Consider the following 9,251-nt stretch of genomic DNA (forward strand, 5'->3'; position numbering starts at 1 on the left):
ATTACTAGATGCCTATCAAATTCTTTTACTTACTAGATAAAGGGGTCTTGTCGTCGCTCGTCGGCAACACCCACAACGTGAGTCTTATAACATTCTTATTGTCACCCGTCGATGACACTCATGTCGTGAGCCTTATAACTTATTGAGCATCACTCGTCGATGACACCCACATTGTGAGCCTTAAACTTGTTGTGCACCCCCACACACAAGGCCTCATAGTGAGCTAGGATTCTCTAGTAGTCCTTACTTAAAACTAAGTCATGGCCGAATGGTGTACTAAGACTTGTAAATGACTTACTCATACCTACTTGCCATGGTTTAGACACACTTACATATACAAATCAAACGAACTTAGGTAGCAACCATGTTACTTGCAAACATACGAACATCTCAATCAAATGGTATAATCACATATATAGTTACTTATTTACGTACGTATAGACACACATTCACATATTTATTTATCATAGTTCCAGAGCAAGTCTAGGTTACTTACCTTGTAGTGAGCACCTTACAAAACCACTTGGGACATAAGCCTTAAACATGTGCTAACCTTCTCGAACCCTCCTCTCTAAGCTCCAACCGTCAATTTGCCTCTAGAAAATCCTTTTTCCCTTTTCCAAACTCTCTCTCTCCTTTTTGGGCTTTTTTCTCTGTAACCAACTGAGCTAAACCCTAAAGTTCATTTTAAAATGTGTCATCTAATGGGCCGGCCCTAATCCTAGTGCTAAAACCCTAAGTTAGCCCGCTCACACTAACTTACTTGGGCTTTCGTAAATTAAAGTATCTTGGGCCTAAAAGCTTATAGTAAGCTTAAGTAAACCATTGCACTCAGACTTATTCACAGATATATCATAATATAACATAAATTAGAAGGAGGAAATTGACTTAAACAGGTTGGGCCTTACAATCTACCATCCTTAAGGAAATTTTCGTCCTCGAAATTTGACATACCTTCAGTGGTGAAAAGTTTTGGATACTTGACCCACAATTCATCGTCACGCTCCCAATTGGCATTCTTAGTATGATGATTCCTCCAAAACACCTTCACCAATGGTATCTTCTTTGATCGTAGTTCATGCTCTTTCCTTTCCAATATTTGACTTGGCCCTTCTTCATAGGTGAGGTCATCCTGGAGTTGGAGGGGTTCATAACTTAGGACATGAGTTGCATCATGTACATATTTCCGAAGCATGGATACATAAAACACATTGTGAATTCTTACCAAAGCTGGTGGAAGGGCCAGTTTATAAGCCAGCTCACCAATCCTTTCCAAGATTTCAAATGGGCCAATGAACCTTGGGCTTAACTTCCCTTTCTTTCCAAATCTCATAATTCTCTTCATGGGTGCCACCTTAAGGAACACATTATCCCCAGCCATGAATTTCCTATCTTTTCTTTTCGCATCAGCATAACTCTTCTGCCGGCTTTGGGCAACCTTCATCTTCTCTCTAATGATCTCGATTCCTTCATTAGCTTCTTGAACCATCTGAGGGCCCATTAGCTTTCTTTCTCCCACTTCCTCCCAATATACAGGGAAGCGACACTTTCTTTTATACAATGCCTTGTAAAGAGCCATATCAATAGTCGCATAGTAGCTGTTATTGTACGAGAACTCAATTAATGTTATATACTTATCCCAGCTACCCTTGAAATCCAAAATGCAAGCCCGTAACATGTCCTCTAAAGTTTGTATAGTTCTTTCCGATTGCCAGTCCGTTTGTGGATGAAAGGCTGTACTAAAATTAAGCTTCGTACCCATGGCTTTATGTAAGCTCTTCCAAAACGTGAAAGTAAATCTGGGGTCTCTATCAGACACAATGGACACAGGTACTCCACGCAACCTCATAATCTCATCCATATATAATTATGCTAAACGATCCTTTGAGTACGTATTTTTTATTTGGAGGAAGTGAGCACACTTTATCAGCCGATCAACAATCACCCAAATAGCATTAAATCCCTTGCAGTCCTTGGTAAGCCTACCACAAAGTCCATGAATATCCTCTCCCATTTCCAAATCGAGATCAAAAGTGGCTTCAAAAGCCCAGAGGGCCGTTGGTGCTTTGTCTTAACAAGTTGGTAGGTCACACACTGCTTAACATGATGAGCTACTTCAATTTTCATGTAAGGCCACCAATAAATGGCTCGTAAATCTCGATACATCTTGGTACTTTCCGGGTGGATCGAGTAAAGCGAACTATGCACCTCAACTAATATCTCTTTCTTAATTGAGTCGTCATTGGGTACACACACCTCTTTTCAAGATGTACTACCCCCCATCCTCTGACACCCTAAAGCTTGATTCTTTGCCTTCTAAAACTCTGTCTAGGATATTCCCCATCTCGGCATCCTTTTTATGACATTCCTTAATCTTATCCATTAGGGTAAATTGTACAACTAATGTCGCCAAATACGAGCTATCACCTCTTCCTTGAACTTTAATACTAAGCTTCTCAAAATTTCTTGTGATTTCTAGTTGGGTAGTTAACAGTATGGAGGTTTAACCTGTAGTCTTCCTATTTGGGGCGTCTGCTACTACATTCCTGGATGTTATTCGGGACTGCTTCCCCCACGATTGAACCTACCTCTTCCAGCCATAACTATATCCTTTTAGATACAAAAGACACATTTTACTTTAAGTAATGGGGAAATAGAGTAGTAAAGAAACATCAACTTTCAATCCTAACTTAAGACAATTTACGCACAAAATATCGATGACCAATTCAAGACTTAGATTCGTACACATCATAGCAGGGTAAACAATTTAAATGTAATCAAACCACAAGTAACTATCTAGTCGACCCTCTCATGTCGCGCGGTCATAAATGTGTTATTTTCCCTAATGGGGAACTGATCAAGTACTACTATTTGCCTTCTAATGAGGATACCAGAAGTCTCAACAAGTGACTCAGCAGAAGGCGAAGGTTTAACGGCTTTCACCAAGAGATTCTTGTGTCGGATTTGCTTATTAATGTTTCGCCTTATCCCAAAGACGCTTAACTCGAGCTTCACGGCATACCTAAGACTCTCCTTTATAGCCGTGCACTTTATCTTGGGTCATCTGTAAAGACGGAGTCGTGGTTGTAACTTAAACTTTTTCTCGTTGCAACTAATCTTCCTTCCGCTTATTAATTACCTTCATAATACTCTTTACTAGAATCCTATTCGTGATTAGTTGACACGAATGAAACCTGTTGAATGTTGGATGCTTCCCATATTCCCCTGCTATCAGATTTATACTACAAGATGCAAACAATTCAAACATGGGGTTTAAGAGTAATCAATAAAATACAAGGAAATTCAAGATAGCGGACACATACACCTATGACTTGGCTACGAAATGGTCCCATCTACTTTCACAAATCCAACAGTCAAAAGAGCTAAAAGTCCCTTAGAACGTCGCTCTGATACCAACTGTAACACCCCCCTTTACGTACTTTGAGAGGTGCTACTTATTCTACCTACTTGAGAGTTAATAACAAAGAAATAGGTCAATTGGACTATAATTGAAATAGAAAAAAAATAGACATTAATTCCTTAAAGAAACTCAAGAGTCACATTAATGACAAAAAAAAAAAGGATTAAACCATTCTTAAACAATTTAATAAAATTGCGGACTCAAATTTTGAGTCTGCAAGGTTGGAGGAAAAAAGTGCTTAAGTTCGGATGATACATGAATAGTTGTATTTTGGACTAGGAATATTTGGGTTTAGCCCTATTTGGGTTAGAGATGAAAAGCGTTTAATGGGCCATCGATCTTTTCTTCTTTCTTTAATCAATCATTTATGATCCATAGTTGGTAGCAACATGAGGAAAATGTCTTAATATTTGTCAAATCACGAGTTTAAGTGGTCATATGAGTCAAGTATTACCTCTATAAACATGTGATAATCGGCTTTTTCGGCGAATCAAAAAAAGCTACATAGTCCCAAAATAGAAAAGCAGTGAAGTTTGGCTGCCTTTGTCGACGAATCAAAAAAAGTCCAAATTTTGATCAACACATTCCACATTATTCAGATGAGATAGACTGCCACTCTATTCATATTATGATGAGAGGAAAAAATTGACAGTCTATTCATGTCGCGAGGAGAGGAAAACGTTGCGAGTCTATTCATATCGCGATGAGAGGAAAATGTTGTCAGTATATTTATATCGCGATGAGTTATTCCAAGAAGTTTGAAAACATTGGGTTTGTTGATGAAATTGGATCCTAAAAACTACACACATACCTCAATATTAGCATAATGTTGGATACACAAAGCGATAAAAGATTGCTATTATGAGTGTTGTTGTCATGTTTTATAAGGTAGGTTATTTCATTCCTTTTAAGGATTGAACCTCCAAAAACATATTTTGAAATATATGACTGATGGAATGTTGTTGGTGGATAAGGCTCATGAAAGAACATTCTCGACTGATGTTCTGTTGGGATTAGTAAATGACATTGCTTGATTTAGACCTGAATTTAAACTGCTGATCTCAAGTAAAACTTTTAATACTAACAAAATTCAGTGACTATTTTCATTGTGTCCCAATTTTTCATTTTCCAAAAAAACAGCTTCCGGTTTATAGTCTACACAAAACCACCACAAGCTGATTATTTGGATGCAACCATTATAAATGCACTTCAAATCCATGTGACATAAGCACCTCAAGATGTTTCAGTTTATATATAGATGCTTCAAGTTATACACTGCTTACAACTATCAACATGATTTAGATGATAACGCAATACCCCAAATACAACGGATGAAACTTGCAAATGTCGTTCTAATATTAAAGAGCCTTGATATTCATGACTTGTTACATTTTGATTTCATGGATCCTCCACCTACTAAATCTTTAATAAAGAACGTGAATATATTATTTGCACTAGTTGCACTAAACAAATTTGGTGAGCAGACTAGAGTTGTAGATGGAAGACAGAGTCTCCTTTTGATTCAATCGTCTTTGAGATGGTTGTTGCTTTTAAAAAATATAAGTGCTCGGATGAGATTACTTCCATTGTTGCTATGTTTTATGTTGGTAATTCAAATTTCCATCGTCCAAAGGAAAAACACGTTCACAGTGACAACGCGTTACTAAATTTTCAAACCAAGAATGCGAGAGATCACATCGCCTTACTTAATACTTACAACACATAGAATGAGGTGAATTACTCAACGCAGTGGTGCTACACAAACTTTGTATAGGTTTGGAGCACAAAAAGGCAAGAGATATCCCAGATCAACTTGATCCATGTGATACAAGTACCTAGAGATATATTGATATTCCATACTAGTAAAGAAATTGAAACAATAGTAGAAGTATTGAAATACAAGACAAAGGCCCTGGAAACAAATATGGGTGAGATAATTATTTATGGAAACCTGCTTATTGAGGTGCATGCAAAAGTTTTTTAGTCTCAACTTTTTAGGGTAAGGAAGGTTGTCCTTGCCACTAACATTATAGAGACCTCTTTGAGAATAGTTAGGATGAAATATGTCATTGACCTTGGATTTTGAAAGATAGTCTTATAATCATAGGACTGGGATGGAGTCATTGTAGGTGACCCATATCTCGAAGGCCTCAACAAGGCAAATGGCAGATTGATCTAGTTGAACAAGCCCCGATAAATGCTTTTAGGTTATACATTGCTTACAACTATCAACATGATTTAGATGATAACACAATACCCAAAATACAACGAACGAACCTTGCAAATGTCGTTCTAATGTTGAAGAGCCTTGATATTCATGACTTGTTACATTTTGAATTCATGGATCTTCCACCTTCTAAAACTTTAATAAAGTGCATGAAGCTGTAATTTACAGTAGCTACATTGAACAAAGTTGGTGAGCTTACTAAAGTTGATAGACGAATGACATAGTTTCCTCTTGATCCAATAGTATCCAAGATGCTTGTTGCTTCTAAAAGATACAAGTGCTCGGATGAGGCTACTTCCATTGCTGTTATGTTTTCTGTGGGTAACTCAAATTTTCATCGTCCAAAGGAAAAACAAGTCAACACTACAATGCGCGATTGGATTTTCAAACTGGTTTCGCACGAGATCACATCGCTTTGCTTAATAATTACAACACATAGAAATAGGCAAATTACTCAACGCAGTGGTGCTATGAAAACCTTTATAGAGATTAGGGCAAAAAATATCCTTACATCAACTTAAGCGTCTCTTAGAGAGGGTTGAGATTGAAGTAACCTTAAATCCTGCTAATTTAGTGTCTATAAAGAAGACAATTGCATATGGTTTCTTTCTTCATATGGAAAGGTTGCTAAAAATGGATGTTATGGAATAATCAAATAGAAAGACCTTGAAGTTTGATTGCCTTTAACGACGAATCGAAGAAAGGCCTAATTTTGATAAGCATATTGCACATTGTTCGAATCAGATTAATTACCATATGCTATTACCTGGCAAGCTTCCATGTTGTTCTAATCTTTGGAATCAGTAAATACATATTGAAAAAGCGTTAGCTTAACCAACTTGGTTAAGTACTCAAATTCATATTCGTACTTTGGGTGTATGATCTACTAACCGGAGAGGTTTTTGTCTAATTCTCTTATCCTGGCTACTATTGTGAATTACTGAATCCATCGTCAAATGGCACACCTCTATAAAGAAATCTTTCTTTCCCAACTTGAAGCTATCTTTCCTAAAGACTCATAGGGGGATTCGAGTTGAAATTAAGGTTTATAAAAAGAATACAACTTACCCGCATATAATGATGATTACCCTTGGATAATGATGAGTACTTCATCAAAATTTATGTCAAATGAAGGCGAAGATAGTTAAGAGTCAGAAGAAGTAAGATTGCAAGATCAAAGAGAAATGGAGCAATTGGAGAGAAATATATGTCAAATGGATGCAACAGCTAGAGGAAAGCTAACAAAGGAAAGTTTAAAATGATGGGATGCAAAGGAAACTTTTTGGAGAACCAATGATGATGTTAAAGTTTTAAGAAAATATTCGATATCTAAAGGAAAGGGTGCAAAATAAATTGGAAGAAATCATTGATGATTTAGAATATGTGAATTACTTATTTAAAAGTGTGAATCTAACTGAAGCACAGGGCAATGAATTAAGTTACAAGAAGCAAATATTAGAGCTTGTAAAAAAAAAAAGTCAGATCTCGATGAGGCTGAGAATGACACTGAATATAGGATGCAAGAAGCCCAGATCATGAGCGAGGTCATGTTAATCAGTAAAATGGATTTTTTGTGGCTGTCCAACTCTACAAGGAGTTCAGTTTTTGTGACAAAATGAACCTACTTGCTGAACATAATTCTTGCAAGGATCAACAAATTCAAAAAGCAGTACTGAGTTTTGCTTCCAAAGACAGAAAAAGATCAATAACTCAACATAAGTATGAATTTGTGTTTAGAGACAATTAAGTTTATCAAGTTCATAGATGGAGTACACATATGAGTTTGATGATGATAGGCAAGTCCAACTGGCGCATGCATTCGAATCTAGCATGAAATCAACCTTGGAGAAGCTGTATGAGGGGAGGAAAACGTTGCAACTATATTCATATTGTGATGAGTTACTCCAAGTAGTTGAAAAACATCAGGTTCTTGTGTATTGTTTTGAAATTGGATCCTTAAAAACTACATCAATACCCCAATATCTGCATGAGGCTAGATACACAAAGTGTGGAAAGATTGGGTGCACGTTGCCATAACGAGTTGCTGCTATGAGTGTTGAGGATTGTACATGACGTATGTTATTTCATTTGTATTGAGGATTGTATCTTTGAAAAAAGTGTTTTGAAATATGTGATTGATGTAGGGGTCTTCTTTGGTACCTTTGAAAAAACTGTTTTGAAATATATGACTGATGGACTGTTTTTACGTGAATTTCTTGGTGAACCAGATTTTGCAAGCTATAGTGTGCTGATGGTAGATGAGGCTCATGAGAGAACACTCTCGACCGTATTCTGTTTGGATTAGTGAATGACATTCCTTGATTTAGACCTGAATTTAAACTGTTAATCTCAAGTGAAACTCTTAATACTAAGAAATTCAGTGACTATTTTGATTGTGCCCTAAATTTTCATTTTTCAGAAAAGCAACATCTAGTCAATATAGTCTATACAAAAGTTGATTATTTGGATGCGTCCATTGCTACCACACTTCAAATCCATGTGATAGAAGCGCATAGAAATGTATTGATCTTCTGTACTAGTCAAGAAGAAATTGAAACGACAATAGAAGTATTGGAATACAATATAAGGGACCTGGAAACAAATATGGATGAGCTAATTATCTATGAAAACCTGCTTATTGAGCTACAAGCATAAGTTTTGAGCCCATGCTTTTTAAGGCAAGGAAGGTTGTTCTTGCCACAAACATTGCACAGACATCCTTGACAATAGTTAGGATAAAATATGTCACTGACCTTGGATTTTGAAAGACAGATTTATGATTGAAGGACTAGGATGAAGTCATTGCATGTGACTCATATCGAGAGGTTAAGTGGTTGGATGGGTCAAGTATAGCCTCTAAAAACATGTGATAATCAACTTTGTTGAAAAATAAAAAAAAGTTACATAGCCTCCAAACGAAAAGGTCATGAAGTTCGGTTGCCTTTGTCAGCGAATCGAAAAAAATCCCAAATTTTGATCAACACATTTCACGTTATTTAGATGAGACAGACTACCAATCTATTCATATTGTGATGAGAGGAAAAAATTGACAATCTATTCATATCGCGATGAGAGGAAAATGTTGCCAGCGTATTCATATCGCGATGGGAGAAAAACGTTGTTAGTCTATTCATATTGCAGTGAGAGGAAAACATTGTTAGTCTATTCATAATCAAAGCACGACTCAATCCTATATGGGCTAAGGTCATGGGCTCGTGCAAGTATTGATGATTTTCATAAATGGACACGCCTAGTTTGGCCCATTTATGAAATAGGTCGGAGTGGCCCGACATTACCTATTTGACACCTCTATGTGAGGTTAACAAATTAAAAATTATTTATTTTCATTCCTTTTAGGGTTAACTAGTGATTTGCCCCCTGAACTTGTACCTAACTTTCGATTTACCCCATATCCTTTTTTTTAGAAAATTAAGGATATGAACTTCTTTTTTCCCCAATTTCCCTCATGCCGTCTAAATCTACAACATTTCATCTAATTCGCCATTAAATATAAGAGCACAATGGTCATTTTATACATTAAAAATAAATAAATTTTTAAAAAAAAACCCAGAAAATTCAAATAATACTCACTCTCACTCTCTC

The 9,251-nt window shown here is 36.5% G+C and overlaps 1 pseudogene; it reads left to right on the forward strand.

Annotated features, from left to right (window-relative positions):
• On the forward strand, window positions 1,761–8,501 carry LOC109950877 (annotated as a pseudogene).

The sequence above is a fragment of the Prunus persica genome, chromosome G8, assembly GCF_000346465.2.
Source record: "Prunus persica cultivar Lovell chromosome G8, Prunus_persica_NCBIv2, whole genome shotgun sequence".
Lineage (NCBI taxonomy): Eukaryota > Viridiplantae > Streptophyta > Magnoliopsida > Rosales > Rosaceae > Prunus > Prunus persica.